We start from the raw sequence: 18,460 nt of genomic DNA on the forward strand, positions 1-18,460 counted from the left end.
CCCCCGAATTCCTTGGCATGGAGGATCTCCTGGGGCGTAGAACCAGTACAACAGTTCTCATGCCACTTGCTCCCGTTAAGGCATGTGTCCATACTCCAGCAATTCCCAGCTGCTGTTATGGACTATAGGCAGCTGTCATAAAACAGAGCAGCCCCGGGGACTCTTCTATTTACACCAGCGCACAGGTGACCCCAGGATGTGTGAGTCACAATGGAGGGCTTATCACCTCTTTGACATCCCCTCATGCCAGTCCTGCGCTGAATGCAGGTTGGTCAGAATGGAGAATGTGGACTGAAAGTGGAGGAAGAATTGCTTGGGTCAGTCCAAGGAGGCACAGCAAGGAGATATGGCGTGGAAGTGAACAAAAGGCAATTTAATCTGGCTGTCAGGATATGTTTTTTTAACAGTGAGGTCTGGTGGATTGTGGAATCTCCATTACTTTAATCATTTATATTTAGAATGGACAAAGGAATGTACTGAAAGGTGTGTTCCTCCATTGGCAGTCATGAATAGAGTGACTTTACAGGTCTTTCCAGTTCTTATTTCTTGGTTTTTTAAAATTAAAATAAAGAGAGGATTGAAGCTGCTGCTGAATGACCTTGTTTGTTCTAAGTCTTTAATTTTTCTCTCTCCACTTGGAGGCAGGAATTCAGGTTCTGATCATGCAATCCTTGTAGAGCTGGATTCCCAGTGAGTTCAGTGGGAGTTTGGCAGACTGGGCTCATGGGGACTCGGTGTTCCTCTCATTTATGCCTGTTTTGCACTGCAGTGTTTCTGTTGCGTTCAGTGGAGTTCCTCCTGATGTACAGAAGTGTAAGTGAAATCAGGATCAGGCCCTTAGTATTAAAAACTCAGAGGTTGAAGCTGATGCCTTGATAGTCCTTATTAGGGGAAAAGGTAACACATAATTCCTTAGCAGTTGACTGTTATAACATGTAAAGGGGAGTATACATTGAATGAAAAGCAGATTGTTAGTTGAGGCAACTAGAAATGTCAATTTTTCATAATCATGAATTCGTGGGAGAGTTGGCTGTAGAATAGGCAGTGTGGTTTAGTGGTTAGCATGCTGGCCTGGGCTGCAGGAGACCTGGGTTTTAGTCCTGGCTTGGTTATTAGCCTGTGGGGTGACTTTGAGCAGGTATTGCTGCACCCATTGGTAAAATGGGAATCGTGATACTTTGCAATCTACTGCGAAAGACCTGGGTATTGTTATCATGATATGACTATAAGAATAAATGTCTGTTTTTAAGGCAGGTTGGCTTAACCCCTTTACCTATGCAAACGGGTTTTAAAAATGTAAATGTAATTAACAATCATGAGACGTGGACACTGATTATAAGGTGGAACTACAAGGGCTCCATTTCTCCAGCGTGACTGCTGACACTGGAGAAGGTACTTATCAAAATGTAAGGGGCCTAGTCCAAAGCCCACTGAAGTCCATGGGAGTTTTTCCACTGACTGTAACAGACTTTGAATCAGGCCCCAAAAGAACACCAGAAACACCTGCCCCCACTTTGTTAAATAAATAAATCAGTGTTCAAGTTTTCAGGGTAAGCAGCGCACTATCTGTAGGGCACTTGAGAGGTGGTTAAAATGTACATCCGTGATATAATACCTCTGATGTCTAAAGAAAATGTAGATAAAGCCTTAAACACCACTTTCACCATACTCTTGAGGCTTGACTGCCAGAGCTACACGCACAAAAATAGTAGTGCCGAGATGTTTGGAAATTAGGTTACATGATTATATCTAATCTTATCAGCGTGAGTCATGGTGATAAACTGAAATGTACACATTTCGGTAATTTAATACTATCAGTATGACTATGTTTCAAGGTCAGGTTCCCGCCCCCTAGCTTCATAACAATGTGTGCCTGGAAGAAATTAAAATTCTTTTCTATTACGGATTGGAGGAAATTCCACTGTTCATTGCTTAGAGGAGTAAAAAAGTACAGTTTGTCTTATGGTCCTAGGAGAAGTTCTTCCACTGTTGAGTCAGGTCTCACTGTACCACACACCAAATCCTGAAGATTTCACTTATAAAGGGCCTAATTTCCAAAGCCTCACAATATTCAGTACACTTAGAAATCCACATTTGTGCATGAAGACAGACATTTGTCCTTGTAAAGTATAAATACTATTGGTCACCAATAGTCCTCATTTCCTGATAGTCTCCATTTCCATTGTCTGAGTAACGTGCAGAAAGGACTCTCAGATTTCAATTGCATTTAGAGTGAATTTAGAGGTGAATTCTGATACCTTTACTTACCTTGAGTAGTATGTAACTTCACCAATAGTCCTATTGCCTTGGAGTACGGTACTGTTCTGCATGAATAATGGCATTAGAATCCGTCCATTAGAGTTTATGATATGGGAATTTAGGATCTGGTTCAGAGCATCAGAGAAATGAATTTGTTATCTGCTAAGCATATGTGCAGGCTTTAATAGCCGTGTCTACACTGCAAAGAAAGACCCGCAGGACTAAGTCTCAGAGCCTAGGTCAATTGACTCAAACTCAAAGGGCTCATGTTGCAGGGCTAAAAATAGCAGTGTAGACATTCCTGCTCAGGCTCTAGCCGGGGCTCTGAAACTCAGCCAGGGGTGGTGGTGAAGATCTTGGAGCCTGGGAGGAACGTCTACACTGCTATTTTTAGCCCTGCCAACTGAGCCTTGCATGCCTGAGTCAATTGACCTGGGCCCTGAGACTTGGCACCATGGCTTTTTCTTTGCGGTGTAGACCTATCCAATTAGACTGGATTTATTCTGACTTCATTCACAAGTTGTTCTTAAATAAGTAGAACTTGAGACAGCAATGAATGCTTATGCAAAGCACATTTATCTGTACCATTTTCACATTGTGTTACAGTCCAGAGATATATTTATGAAATGATATTTTGTCTCAAAGGCAGCATGCAACTGCACTATTGTGTTGCCAACCCCACACATTCAGAAATCACGTCTGGCTCCCCCAAAATCATGAAATTGTCTTAAAACACTTGCCTTTGGGAGCTAGGGTTTTAAGAAAGATACCAAATATAGTGAGTGTCACAATAAAATGACCAGAAGCCCTCATGCAAAATGTTGCCAGAATCCCTCAAGCAGTGACACTTGGAAATTTTTCAGATATCCTACACCACTATTAGAGTTGGCATATTTTAGTGCAAACAGTCTGTGGAATTGTCCAATAAGAGCTTCCCTTATTAGCTAACTACTGTTGCAGCACCTGTGAAAGGGGTATGGCATGCATACCATCCCCCCATGCCCCTGCACGGCATATGCATGTCGGTTGTGAGAGCCAGCGCATTGGTGCATCAGTATCATCAGAATCACTACATGACTACCGTACAGTAAACATTTACTTTTCATAAATAAAATGGACCATTTGTCTTAATCCAGCCTAAGTATTATTTCTGAAGGTAACTCAAGTTTGCTACTACAGAGTTGTACTTAGTCTGTCAGACTTTATTGATTCCCAAATATCAGGATTTTGGTTCAACTTTGTTAACATTATTATAGCTGCTCAAATTGTATTTGTCAGACTAAACACTGGGTGGATTTAGGCCTTTTATTGGTTGGTGAATTTTTTGCAAACGATTGCTGATTTCTGCCTCAATCCCACAGTTGGATCCAGTAGTATAGACCTGACTGTAGCACTAGGGCCATGTTTGTTATTCAGAGGTATTTGCATAGTTCAGACAAATAATTTCCAGCCTGTTGGTTGGTTGTGAACTGTTCATTTCGGAAGAGACATTCAAAGATGCAAAGGACAATTAAGTAAGCAACCAACATTGAAAATCAATAGGAGTTGGGCTCCTAACACCTATTTGTGTCTCCCTCTTATGCTAGTCAGTATTTGTGGGGTGCAGTTATGCAAATTATGTATATTTTACTTCATAATTTGATGACTGCAGCTTTCTAATAGAGGGATAACGAATGGTGAATCACGAATGACAACCAGGTCACTCACAGGAGGGGAAAGCCAGGGCTTCATGGGATCCCAGATTTGGTGGCACTAAGCACAGTCAGCCTCTGTAAATGCAACATCAGTGGGGCATTTTTTGATGAGGCAGAGAGTTTAGGGTACTCTAGAAAGGAAAAATTCAATGCAAGAAGTTTCAGAGGGTGTTTCCCTGGGAAGGAGAAAGGGAGCAGCAAATATGGATGGACAGGGACTCAGCAAAAATGGGGAGGCAAAATGGGACACGCAAAATTGGAGGAGAAAAAGGAGGTGGGCAGCAAAAACAGGAGGCAGCAGAATGGGGAATAAAGGGAAAGCAACAACAACAACAACAACAAAAAAAACATTCAGCAAAAATGGGAGAAGAGACAAAGAGAGGATGAAAGAAAATTTGGGGAGGTAGAGACTAGATAGCAGAGGAAGAGGAAGATAGGTCAAAAGGCTAGAGGACAGGATGCCTTCAAGAAAAAGAAACCAAGGCCATATGGGAAGGGAATTGAGTGGTGGGGCTGTGAGGCGTGGGACCTATTTCTACATGTTGTCCCTGGCCCCGTGAACCCTTGATCTCACCCTGATAACAAATATGTTCCCAGTACAAATCTGTAGAACTCTCAGGATTTGCAAACATGAATGTTCACAAATCCCAGTGGCTGTGTGGCCAGTCACAGATGATTAAATACTGCGACCCCCACAGACAACAGCAAGCAGAACTTGAGTAGGCATTTAGGTGTTTATATATAAGACATAGGACCAGATGATCAGCAGGAGTAAATCATTGAAGTCAATGGAGCCCATTTACACCAGCTGAATAAGTGACCCATAATTTAGTCAAGTCCCAGTCTTCACTTAAATGGGAGTTATACAATTAGAAGCAAGAATGAGGATTGGGAGCAGATATAACTCATGGGCCGCATAGAAAGGCTGATGAGCTTGATCTTTTAGCTTAGGCAGGAGATGTTTATGCTCTAGGAGCAAGAGTCCCATGTTTGACCCAGCCAGGACTATGGCATTACACAGAGTTCTAGATGATCAGCAATGAAAGACTCGGGGAAAGAATTATGTTGTAATGAAAGAGGGAGCATGCTTGTCACTGATAGGGTGACCAGACAGAAAATGTGAAAAATCGGGACGGGGGTGGGGGATAATAGGAGCCTATATAAGAAAAAGACCCCAAAATTGGGACTGTCCCTATCAAATTGGGACATCGGGTCACCCTACTACTGAAGAAGGTGGGAGATTGTTCCAGCCATAGCAGGCAGCCTAACAGCTCTTTATATGATTACAGTAAATGTGCTGATTTACTGACTAAACCATCGGGGCCAAATTCTATTCTAGGAGACACCTGTGGAAATATGGAGTAACTTGAATGAAGGAAATCAGATTGCCCAAATTTACACTAAGAACATAATTTGTCCCCCTGTCTCCCATAGAATCAATTAGAATAGTGATGACACAGGGCTCTATTGTGTGTATACAACAATAACAATTCTCATGGTGTGTAGCTGGCATTTTTCTAGCAAATATACTTTAAATAAGCACTCTTATCAATAGACCTTCTGAAACATACAGTGCAACAGCATACAGAGAATAGCTGGAAATGCTTGAGGTGTGTGTGTGTGTTTGAGGTGTGTGTGTGTGTTTGAGGTGTGTGTATGTGCGCGTGCGCACGAACCTGCATGATTGTGTTTGTGAGAAGAGAAGAGTTCTGGACTAGAGGTGATGGGCCTGGCTCTCCTCTCACTTGCCCAGTGTATTTCAGGAATAATTCCACTGTGATCCATTTAAAACTGAGAGGAGAATCAGGCTCAAAATGTCTTCTTTTGCAGAAAAGTATTTGTTGGTAAAAGAATACTAACTTTGACCTGTAGGTAGCAGCAAAGTGTGTGTTTTTTAATGGTAACTATTACCCTCTTTATCCTTGGTTTTCCAGGAGTGGAATTTCCCAGTGTAACAAGCCAATGTATTTGGTGGTACCACAGGAAACACAGCTTTGACTCTGCCATCCAGACCAATAATAAAAGGATGTGGTTTCTTTACATTTTTGTCATGTGGTGCTGAGTTATATCAACATTAATTCAGATCACCTGACATACAGTCATGGGCTGCAGTGACTGAATGCATTAGAGCCTCACTGTGTTTTATTGGCTATTAAAATCTTCACTTTCTTTTATAGGTCCAGATTCTGCTACCACTTTGTTGAATAGAACCTCATCCCACAAGAAGTCCCACTGAAACTGGGGTCAGTCTCTTAATTTGCATAGTTGCCATGGTCAACAAAGCACCTGTTTAAAGCCTGTCCTGATATCCCCCAATATAAATCATGTTTTGTCAAGTAAATGGGTGTTACACTAAGGTAGCAGGAAGCAAACAATATGACACCACAGACAGTACTGTAGAGAGAAACTGCTTCCTATTAATGTGATATTACCACATGCTACAGAAATGAAAAACTTTTTAGCAGATGGCACTGAGGTACCAGTATTCCCATTCTGGATATAAAGTAAACAAAAAACAAACATACCATAAATCAGGATTGTTCATTTAATTGTTTACTTGAAGAATATTTACTAGAGCTGCGGGGGAAATGAAAAACACATTTTCATGGAAAATTTCAAAGATAAAATATTCTAACTTCTGAAAATATTTTTGCTGATAATTATCCAACCCACTATCCAGCTGGTCAGAAAAATGTAAAAGTGGTCATGCAAATTGTTGAAAAAATAATACCATTTTTGGTCAGACATTTTATCCGTCAATGTTCTTACTGATCTGCTCTAAATGTTAAATACATCTGGTTGAAAAAAATGGGGAAAAATATCAAAAATCTGAACAACTTTGACCAACTTTAGTACTGTTTGAAAAACAGGAAGTAAATTTCATTAAAAAGTTTACAAAAATGTTATCCCTGGGTTTTTTTCATCAATTCATAGAGCTTAAGGCCAAAAGAGACCACTAGATTATCTAGTCTGACCTCATATATAACACAAGATTTAGAATTTCACCTAGTCTCCCCTGTGTTGAACCTATGTTTGGCTCAAGCAGATCTTTCAGAAAGGCATCCAGTCGTGATCTGAAGACCTCAAGAGATGGAGAATCCATCACTTCCCTTGGTAGTTTGTTCCAGTGGTTAATCATCTTCACTGTTCAAAACGTGTGTCTAATTTCAGATTTCAATTTGTCTAGCTTCAGCCTCCAGGAATTGGCTATTGTTATGCCTTTCTCCACTACATGAAAGAACCCTTTAATATCCAGAATTCTCTCTCTGTCAGAGTTAGGTTAACAGAACCCTATCAGTACCTCCCTATGGGCTTTGTTAGTTGCGTATTAAGCCATATGCATTCAAGATCCTGCTCTTCTGAGTTATCGCTAACTCTTATAAAGAAAATGGCGTCTTTAAAGTAGAGTGCCACCTCTTTCCCCCTTCTTTTACTCACTCTACCCTTCCTGAACAGGTGATAACCAGTGATTTTAATATTCTAATCATGCAAATCATCCCACCCTGTTTCAGTAGTGCCAATTATAACCAATTTCTTCTCCTCAATGAGAATTTTAAGTTCCTCTTGCTTGTTGTGCAGACTCCTCACATTGATACATTAGCAACTGAAAAATCTCTCCTTATCACATTCTTTGTCACACTACCTCAATTTGTTCATGACAGGGTGAGCTTGAGTTTGTATCACATTTGTCTTTGTAGCACGTTTAACACCCTCCTTGCTGCTTCAGCTAGTCAGTAACTGAGAAGATTGGCCCACATCTGTGAGATGCAAGCCGTCGCAGTCATACAACCCCCTCTCCCACTGGAATGTGGCCTGGTGCGCCACAAAACCTAAACCTTCAGCTTCACACCGGTCACATAGCCAATGGTTCACCTCTAGTATTTTCTGCCTTCTCCCTTACCTCACGTATTGGGACCAGAAGGAACTCCGAGAAGACCACTTAGACTTTTCTCTTCCTCAGCTCCCTTCTAAGGTCTCTGAAATCATCTATAATCTGTCTAGTTCCACATAATGCTGAATCATTGGTTCCAATGTGCATCATCACCCATGAAGATTTGCCACAAGACTTAATAATCCCATCCAATCTTGAATTTACACCTCATATTTTTGCTCCAGGGATACAGCACTGTGGGAGGTAGGGCTGCTTGGCGGTGCCCCTTCAGGACCATGTATTCCTGAATCTTAGTCTGTTCCCCATCTTAGTTAGTATGTTTGATTGACTGCTTGGGGCAGGGCAGCTTATGCTGTAAACTTGGCATCAGTCTCTAAACAATCAAGTAAAAAAATAGTGACTCTGGCTTTGCAGTCAGCACCTTTAAACAAAGAGGGAAAAAAAACCCCTTCAAAATACAAGCACTTAGGGCAAGACCTTGGCCTGGGTTCTAGGTTAGCCCTGAGGAGCCTCCTCCTCTGTCCCAGGTTCACCGAGCTCTGCCCCGAGCAAAAGCAGGCAAGCCTTCTCAACTGGCCTGCTGGTTCTTAATTGGTCAGTATTTCCTCCTGGCCTTTCTAGCTGCTGGAGGACTGTCTCATGAGTTGCCCAGTCTGAGTGGATTTTCCCTGAGCAGGGAGTGTCAGGCACTGATCGCTCCAGCAGGGGGCAGAGAAGACCCCCCCTCATAAGCACACTGTCTAGTTATTCTTGTGTCCTTCGCTTTTTTTGGGGGGGGGGGGGTCAAAATTGCAACTAACACTTTTGTTGAAATTCTGAAAAATTTTGACTGGCTCTAGTTACAGAGATGTTTATTAGTAAAATATAAATGTGCATAGAATTTTACATTGTCTAATATTTCTGATTTTTTCCAGACACCAGAGAAAGGGAAAAGACATGAATGCTTCTCTTCAAGTAAAATTTGCTGCAAAGCAGCTAGGAGCACGCAAGACATAATAGCCGACTTTTTGAAGGGCTAATCTACCTACTACAATTACTTATTATGCAGCAGTAAAGGCAGCTCTCTAACACAGAACAAGTACCTTGTTGGCCTCTTAAAATCCACAGTTGTTTATAGAACTAAGATGGATGCATTTTTTAAAGTTTCTCTTTCGCACTAGTCTTTATGAATCTAGATACAAGTTTTTATTATATTTTTTTCTGCAAGAAACAGAAAATATAACTGCAATGCAAATCTGGGAATGTGTTGAGTGAGCAAGGCACATCATGAATAGAGGTTTCAGAGTAGCAGCCATGTTAGTCTGTATCTGCAAAAAGAACAGGAGTACTTGTGGCACCTTAGGGTGGTGAGGTTAGGTGCCTTTGTGGAGTGAGCCAAGGAACCACTTTGTCTTCTGGAGATGCCTAGAGCATCAGCAGCGTTACTTCAAGCTGTGCCTGGCTGTAGTAGTCCCCAAAGGGTCATTACCGCAACTGGGGATCGTTGGAACCAAGTGGCATTCTGGCCAGAGTCCGATTCTCCTAGCCATGCCCCTTCTGTTGAGGGCTGTGAGAGGGAAGGTAATTTAGAGTTGAGTATGTCAGCTTTACATCACTTGGAGATTCCTCCATGCCAGGGAATTCCCAGGTAAAATAGCTGGGTATTCCAGCTTTCTGGCTACTTTGCAATGCTGGAACAAAGGATCTGCTCCTATTACTTACACTATGGATAGCATTAGAGCATTACACTTGCAGCTTCAGGAAAAGAGATGAGCGTGTAACAGATTAGCAACACTTATCCCTGGAAGATCATCTCCCTTACATAGCCTCCTGAAATTCTGCTAAAGTCAATGAGACATTGAGTCACTAGTATCTATCATGTCAGTTACTGGAGGCCAACATCAGTGTGCACACCTGACAATTCCAAGCATTTCCTGAGTATTCCACTTGTGGATTGGCATCTGCCGTCAGCATTTGCCTGAAGAATGTGTCCCTGCAGAGGAATATCAGTTTTGTGGGGGTTACAGTGGAGAGTGGTGTGCTGTGATTTTTCCATGTAACTAGCACTATAAACAGCCTTAAGCCATCCATAAGCCTTTTCTAAGCAGGGCTCTTATTTAATTTAGTTTGTAATGGAAAAGTGTAGGCAACTCAGATCTACTTTCCATTCTGATGCATTGTGTTTTATAAAGACGGCTATATCTGCTAAGCAGAGTAGAGAAATAATCAGTGTTCTATATTTTGAGTATATTTTTAGTTAAAAAAATAGACTCTAGTGACAAGCAAATGAGTGTCTACTCAGTACCATAAAGTTATGAGTATTCATGAGGAAACTGCGTCACATACCTTTAACCATTGCTGGCTTTCTTAAACCGTTCAGCGATCAGCAAAACTGGCACATAACTCATCCCCTCTCATTATTCTAGCACAACAGATTAAAAGAGAAGTAAGATCAAGAAAGGGTACAAGTTGGGCCCAACTTTAGAAGACATTTTTATGGCTAGAAAGAACTTAAGAGCCAAATTCTCTAAACTGCACTGTGGAACCTCAATCTGCAGCATAGATCTTTACTGCTTGTTCTATATTCTTTCCATGCATGAAAGCCCACACAGCATTAGAGAGAGGCATGTGCATGGAACAAGTGAAGAATGTGTGATAGAGATCGGCCATGTGGGTCAAAGGGAAATTTTTGCCCAAAGGCCAAAATTATCTCACCAGTTTCCAGGCCAAGTAATTTAGAAGGGGGCTGAAAGAGAGGAGTAAAGTGTTCTAGTTTATTGGCTGGATTAACCTGCATTGCACCAGCAATGCCCCCACTCTCAGCATCTCCCCCTAATGCACATTGTTCCATGAAGTCATTTATTATCCAACTTCATTGAGTATTCTAGTGTTTAAGCAAAGGATGCTCTGGTCCAGTCTGTCATTGATCACAACTTGCATGGGATGATCAGCTATTGCTCCTTCTAAAGCACTGTGTTTATATTTTATGTGATTAGTTTAATCTTGCTAGAAAATATCAAAGTCTAGACTGCAGTCACCTTAGTCTCGAAGGTGCCACAAGGACTCCTCGTTGTTTAGACTGCAGAAGTGTGTTGTAAACAGCTATTAAAGACTGCTGCAAACACGTCTGCCATGATTTTCCAATAGTCAATATTCAAATACTCAGAAGTTAGCCAAATAATAATTTAAAGTGATATTAATCCTGTCGTATTTAAGTTATAACTATTTTAGTTACCTATGTCACCCAGCTTATTTTTCTGAGCTTTCTGGGATTTATCCCACAGTTGGAGTGACCAGACATCCTGATACTATCAGGACAGTCCTGATATTAGGGGCTTTGTCTTATATATGCAACTATACCCCCCCCAAAAAAGTGCCCCATTTTTCACACTTGCTCTCTGGTCACCCTACCCACAGTTAGGTAGCCATACTTCCAAACAGAAGTGTTCTTCATTAATAGGAGATGCAGGAATATCTATCTGAGGAAGAGCCTGTAAGCTAAAGAGAGCTCAGAATACATACAACTGTGTTTTTCTCCACTTGTTTTTCATGTGTTCTCCAGGTGGGACAGGTGTTGATAGCTGTTCCCTTATAAAACATGTAATTAGTGCAGTTTATGGCTTGGTGTATTTTCTGTTTTTGGTGCCAGATCCAAAGTTCTCTATGGGCAATGGAAAGACCTCCACTGACTTCAGTAGAGCTGGATCAGATCCTTACTAAGCCAGTGCAACCAAGAGATGTATTAGGCCCATTCTCCTTTTAGGATTATGTATGGTTCAGTGAACTTGTAATGTTTGCTTCCCACAATCCCCTTCTTGTTGCTTTCCTAGTGTTCACTAGTCCATTTTCAGGAGCCACCACAAGGGATTTTTATATAACACCACTGGGTCGCTCTTATGGTATCCCAGGCGAGGTGCCACTCAGAGTCTGAAGTGCTGTAATATACTTTGTGTCTTTGGCAGCGTTCCCTAGGAAAGCTCCAGGCTCAACATGAGTTGATATTATCAGATGACATTTTGTAGCACAACTTCATGCCGGTCAGGGCTGCCAGGGCTTTTCTATCGATGCAATCTTAAGTGCAGCCTCCTAATCGTGATATGATATTTAAATTCATTGGTAAAAGAAGTCTGCTTCGTAGGCTTTCTTTCCTTGAACTGCAGAAGTGACAGGGAGAGAAGTTTTCTTGTAATTTTTCGCATATTGCAAGGATATTGTAAAGCCTGATTTCTGCATCTAGCTCCTGTTAATTCACGGGGGTGGGGGTGGGGGGTGGGGAGAATGTCTGTCCCCAATTACACACTATAACTGAGAGCTGAGCTTGGGACAGGATTCTGTAAACGTACTGTAAAGTGAACTTTAACAGTGCAACCACCACCTGAGTGCTCCCTTGTGGCCAGGGGTTGCTCAGCAGTGCTCTGCCTCAATTTCCCTTCTTGACACTGAAAAAACTCCAGATCACAGTCCAAAGGTAATTAAAACATTCCCCTTCGGAGGTCCAATTTATACAAGCCTGACACACATTGTCCTTTCAGGTTCCAACCCCAGTTCAGTATCTCTCTCCCCTTTAATAGGGGAGGTCCCCAGCCCTCCTTCCCAGAGTGGGGTCACAGTTCAGGGTCTCTTTCCAGACCCCCAAACTTCCCTGGTGTCAGAGTCTTCTCTGCAGGAGTCTTTCTTACTCTCTGCAGTTTCCTGCTGCTTTGGTAGGGGAATCATCTGATCCCTGCTCAGGTGTGCCTACTTAATAAGTAGGGTTGGCTTACCCCTTTAAGGGCTAGGTGCTTTGGGCAAGCCACCTTGTTACATGCATTGTGCTTAAATGGAAAATCTAATGAGTCATATTATGCCTGAAAATACCCACATTCAGTGCACAAACAGACGTTTGAAATCCAAATTAAGTTGTTTGGGTAATAACAACCCATACACGTGTAGTTAAGCCTACAAAAGAGGCTTAACACAGTTGTTCCCCCACCACGACTGGAGAGTTGTTGACGGGCTACTTCACCTTGAATGGTCCCTTGAAATATGTGTTCCATTTATGCTAAACTCTCTGTTCCACCTTGTATTTAGCTGTGACATTCTGAGTACATTTCCCAGACCCGAAGAAGAGCTCAAAAGCTTGTCTCTCTCACTAACAGAAGTTGATCCAATAAAGGATATTACCTCACCCACCTTTTCTCTCTAATATCCTGGGACCAATATGGCTACAACACCATTGCACAAAGGACTAAGAACAAATAGCTCTATATTTTAATAATATTCTATCTCAGCATTTTTTAAACTGGAATAATCTTCCATGTTTCTACTGTAAGTCATGGTTGTGAGTTAATTTCTTCCGTGTGCCATTGTGAATTTCTTCCATGTGCCTTTGAAAACTGAAAATTGATTTGCTGGGGGAATGGGAAACACTTACTTATATTTAATATATTATGATAGGGGTTTTTCTGCCTTGTCCACATACAATGTGAAACAAATTTTTTCCACACAGTTTTTGTGTATGCTGCTCATTCCCTGAGGTCAGGTTGCCTGGGACCTTCAGGGTTTTCCATCTTTCTGTACAGCATGGGGTGCAGTTCACCTGCTGGGATCATCTGGGCATGTCTCACCTAATCAATTCCCTCCTATTGCAGTGGCCTCGGTCATTGCTGGTACCTCTCCCATTCTCTATCTGTGGCACACAACGTAGCCTCCTAAGGACTGAAATGTTTTGGTCTAAGTAACGTCTTTGAATATTTGGATGAAAATTAATGGCCTGTGATATACAGGAGGTCAGACTAGATGATCTAACGGTCCCCTTCTGGCCTTGAACTCTACGAAACTATGTAAGTATTCACTATGGGCAAAATTCGCATCACGTGCATGAAGCCCAAGTACGCGGGTTAAATGCATATGTGTTAAAAGGTGGAATACACTCGAACCAGAACCAGGGCTCTAGTGCAACCTCCTGTGGCTGTTACTCTATCTTATGAGCTGGAGTAGAGGGTGCAGCCCTGCCCCGCCACTTGCAAAGTGTGTGGCAATTACTAGATCTGAGTATATGTGGAGTCAATGGCCCCTTGCTGAGTACTCCTACAACCCAACCCAATTGCCATTGCTACGCCAGCCTATGCAAGGCTGACCATGAAGACCTTTACTGTTTGTGACTCCACTAGGATGGGGCTTAAGTTGTATGAAGTGCCTTGACTTCTCCCAAAGTACCATGGTGATATCTGCTGCTATTCTTCACTAGTATTTAATCACTAGAAGTTTTCCTTTTTCTTTGTGTTTTTTCCCTTCCTGTTTGTCTTGTTCTCATTGCAACATGAGAGTAACATGGCAGGTTGTTGCACAATGGGCTGCATCTGTACATACCTACAGTAATGGCTGCAGCTACAGTATAAATTCAACACAAGCAATTGTGTGCTTAATTTTATCAGCTGAAAAGGAGATATTACAACAACTATGCTTGATTTTCATGGGGAACTTAAGTGCACTCTTAAATACTCATTATTTGCCCGTTTGGAAATGTAATTTTTCCATGATGATTTAATAAACTGTACTGTATAAGAATATCATGGAAAGAATGTGACCCAACAGCATGTGTGTGTGTGTCGGGCCACATATCTGAAAGAAAATCAATCTCAACATGTCATTGAAAACTAAGATCCAGAAGCGTAATGAGCTATCTATAGATATACTGAGCTCTTCATAAACAGATATCCAGACACTGGATGTTTTGTGGAATCAAAGGCAATAAACTACTGACTCAGGGCACTTAAATCATAAGTTTCTTTTAAAAATTAGATGGCAGTGTTTTACTATTAATAATAATACAGGTAATTAGCACTAGACTGCACTGCTTTCCAAGGGCCATGTCTTTTTGGGTCACAGAAAGCACTGAAGGAATTGGAACTAGTGCAGTTGTGTTGTGCAGTCAGGGTGAGGATGGTTGAAAAGCGCTAGTGAAGGGGGACTGCACCCCCGGCACACAGCAGAGGGACACTGATACATGGTTGCTTGTGCTTATACTCCAGCGTGGAGGAGGATTATGGTCGGCTATGCAAGGTGCAGAGGGCTTGGCATGTGGTTCCACAGCTAAACAGACTTACTGGCAAGATTCCTGATCTCCTCCAGATGATGGCAGATTTTTGCAGCAGCTGTGTGAGCTACTGTGGCTGAGGAACATCCCTGCTAGCATCTGGAGCCTGAAGGTGTAGAATTCTGTCTCCATGATGACTGGTGGAACTTCAGGGTAAAGCCCATCTACTCAGATTTTGTTCAGAGCAGAGAATTTGGGCCTAATGACACTGTAAACTGAGACTACGTTTTATGTTAATGAGCTGTACATTTGTTTATGGCTTTTTACAGCTGTTGGGCTGTTGATTGCAAACAGAGATGCTTTACATTGCAGCCCCACTTAAAAAACTATTGTCGTGAACTGGGCTCTAATATCAGGCATACTTTTGCAGGAGAGTGAGAAATCTAATTAGTGTCTCCTGAGATGAAAGCTCTGTAATCATGACTGCAATCTCTGACCAATTAATCATCCACCTATGGTAAGTCACCAAGCTCATTTTTCAGTTGCTTCCCAAACCTCTTTTGCAGCATTAAGGCAACTGCTGGAGCAAACAGGAGGATGTGGGTATAGAGATCCCAACTAAATACAGCTGACTGGTTAATCATAGTGGGCTCAGGAGCATCCCGTATAGTTAAGGCAGCATAGCAGTTTTCATGTCAGCTCCTTGTTAGCATTACTCATAACTTGCTGAAAACTTGCTGAAAACCCGTAGCTCTGAAACGTTCATCTGCCAGGTTCAATTCTTCCAGGCTTAGTCTCTGCCCAGAAGAGAATATTTTTGGGAAGCTTGACGAAAACTAGTTCAGCTGCTTTTAAGAATGTGAAATGTGGAAAAATGAACACTTTCCCCATGATAGAGAGATTAGATGGGGGAAAAAATTGCAACTTTTTTTAACAGCTCTTGTGCTGAAATGGCTTGATGTGGAAACCCCATAGCTGGCATAGAACTAGCCCTCATTGAGGTCAAGTATCTTTAGGTCTTACAGTGCAAACTGGGTTAGCTATGACCGAGTTAGGAATTTATGAATATTGCCATGTGTGTGTTTTAGAAGCCGTTCTCTTACTTAGCTTGGAGAATTCCCAAGTTAAAGACTGTTGGGCTGCCCTTTTGTGTATTGTGATCTTAGTTGTGCAATGAACATTTTTGTGAAGGCGCATGCTTGTCCTGTGCGTCTTTAAAGGTGAACAGTGATTTCATGACTTGACCTGGAAAGTTTAATTTGCATAGCATGTAGAGGATGCTCAGCTGGTATAAATTGACGTAGTTCTATCAAGCCAATAGAGCTTGGCTGATTTGCAGCAACGGAGAATCTGGGACTTTGACACTGACACTTTCTCAGTGGTGCAAATTTTTAAAATTTGCTTAGAGCAATATAGTGGATTTTCTCACGGTAAGGATCTGAAAAACCACATCTCAAAGTAAATTCTTTTTTTATTTTGCTCTTTAAACCAGCAAGAGGAAAAAATTATCAGTTTCATCATGTGTGTAGAAATGCTTGCACAGTTTTACAAGCAGCTAAAATGTGTGACCTACATTTTAACTGAGACGGAGATAAGTGACATTAACAACAGAAAATGTAAATATATATAGCAAGACCAAGTGAAGTCTATAAAATTATCCCCTCCTAGACATGTATTTGCTATCAAAAAGGATAGCAGGCAGGCAGAAAAAATATAAGCCAAATTCTGCTTTCAGTTATGTTGGGGTAACCTTACTGAAGCCCACGTGATAATATCAGCGGAGTTTGGCCCAAGATGTTGAAATGACATAAGAACATGTATCAAGGTTAAATCTGTGAGTGCTCTGATATCTATGCTAAACATGATACTGCATTCATTCCTCATATTTGTCTCTGCTTGGCTCCAATCATGCAGTTCTTAATGAACCTGAATTGTTCAAATTTCTCTCCCTTAGTTGGAAGCTTTGCCCGAGTAAGAACTGAAGAACTGGGGAGATTGTATGAAGAAAATGGGGTCAGATTTTCCATTGGGTCAGCTAAATTAAATACCTATTTGTCAAACATGGTTCTCCAGTTCTATGACAGATACAGGAGTTTTGATAGCAATAGTCTTGGTAAGTGAATTCTGACTCTAATCACTGTCTTAATATATAATGCCTCCCTCAGTATAAATGATTTCTCTTTTTCTCTCTCTTCTCAGTGTCTTGTTGGAGTTTCTGTCTGAGACATAAAACATTATCATGTAAATGTCACTTTTCTTAGGAAACAATCCTCTGGGATTTTTAATTAGAATATCTTCATGAACATCTGAACCAAGCTGTAGCACATGATGGAGTCTTGGGGATGACGATAAAAAAGGACTGCTCTCATTTTCAATTAAAGATCAAAGTTTGAAATGTTTGGCAAAGGAAGTGTTTCAAAATATGCTCCTGAGCCACATACAAGTTTCTGCAAAAATGAAAAAGTAAAGGAATTTTTAAAAAATTATACTCCCTGGGAAGAAGAAGAGCAAAAGCCTGCAGTGAGAAATTATATGGTAAACCCCCCTTAATTTATTATCCTGGCAATTTTCAGATTGCAGTGTCAAGGTCTTTTTTATGTTTATGAACATTTTTTGCATTCACCTAATAACTGAGAACCAAGGTGAATCTGTCAAGCTAATTTTAGTCTTGGCTTGAGAATTGGACTTCTTCAATCATGCTAATGATTTCATCCATACATTAATAAATCTGCAGTAAAACCCAGCATGCAAAGGACAAATAATAGCTCCTTCACTATAAGAACAGAAAACCAAATGCAAAACTTTCTCTTCTCTTATCTGTGCTGTGGCCTCTGGGCCAGAGGCTGGTGTAAATCAAAGTAGTTCCATTGGAAACAATAAGAAAAGGAGTACTTGTGGCACCTTAGGGACTACAAATAAATTGGTTAGTCTCTAAGGTGCCACAAGTCCTCCTTTTCTTTTTGCGAATACAGATTAACACGGCTGCTCCTCTGAAACCTGTCATTGGAAACAATGGAGCTTTGCAAGTTTATATCACAAAGGCCCAATATTTCATAATTTGGCCTTGATCAATGTTCAGGAATCCTATCGACTGCAATGGGTGTTCAACACATGGAACAAAGACAGAATTTGTAATGGAGATCAGCAGTGTGGATCCAATTGGTGAATGGTGCACTAAGGCAATGGGGACCTGCCTTCTCTTCATGAACATGGAATATATATGGGATTTGGGAACAAGTAATTCACCTCCACAACCTGCAGGCAGACGTCTGGCTGTGAGGCTGCCAGGGTTGTGGAAGAGTCCTTCCTCGATCACCAGAGAAATTGTAAAGTAATACTAGTACTCAGCACTCACATAGGCCCTGATATTACAATCAAACCCCCGTGTTTATGCAAACTAATCAAAGGGCTGATTCAGTGAGGTGCTGAACATCCTCAACTCCCGTTTGTTCTCTCATTAGCTGAAGACACTTGTCCTCTTGCAGGGGGCACTCACCACCTCTCATAAAACTAGAAAAAAATGAACGTGGCTCTGCTTTCTGCCACGATCTGGATGCTACCCTGAGTGTGTGAATGTGAGACACACATTACAGTTTTGGCTCTGCCTTTTGTGTCTGT

The sequence above is a fragment of the Lepidochelys kempii genome, chromosome 10 (assembly GCF_965140285.1).
Source record: "Lepidochelys kempii isolate rLepKem1 chromosome 10, rLepKem1.hap1, whole genome shotgun sequence".
Classification (NCBI taxonomy): domain Eukaryota; kingdom Metazoa; phylum Chordata; order Testudines; family Cheloniidae; genus Lepidochelys; species Lepidochelys kempii.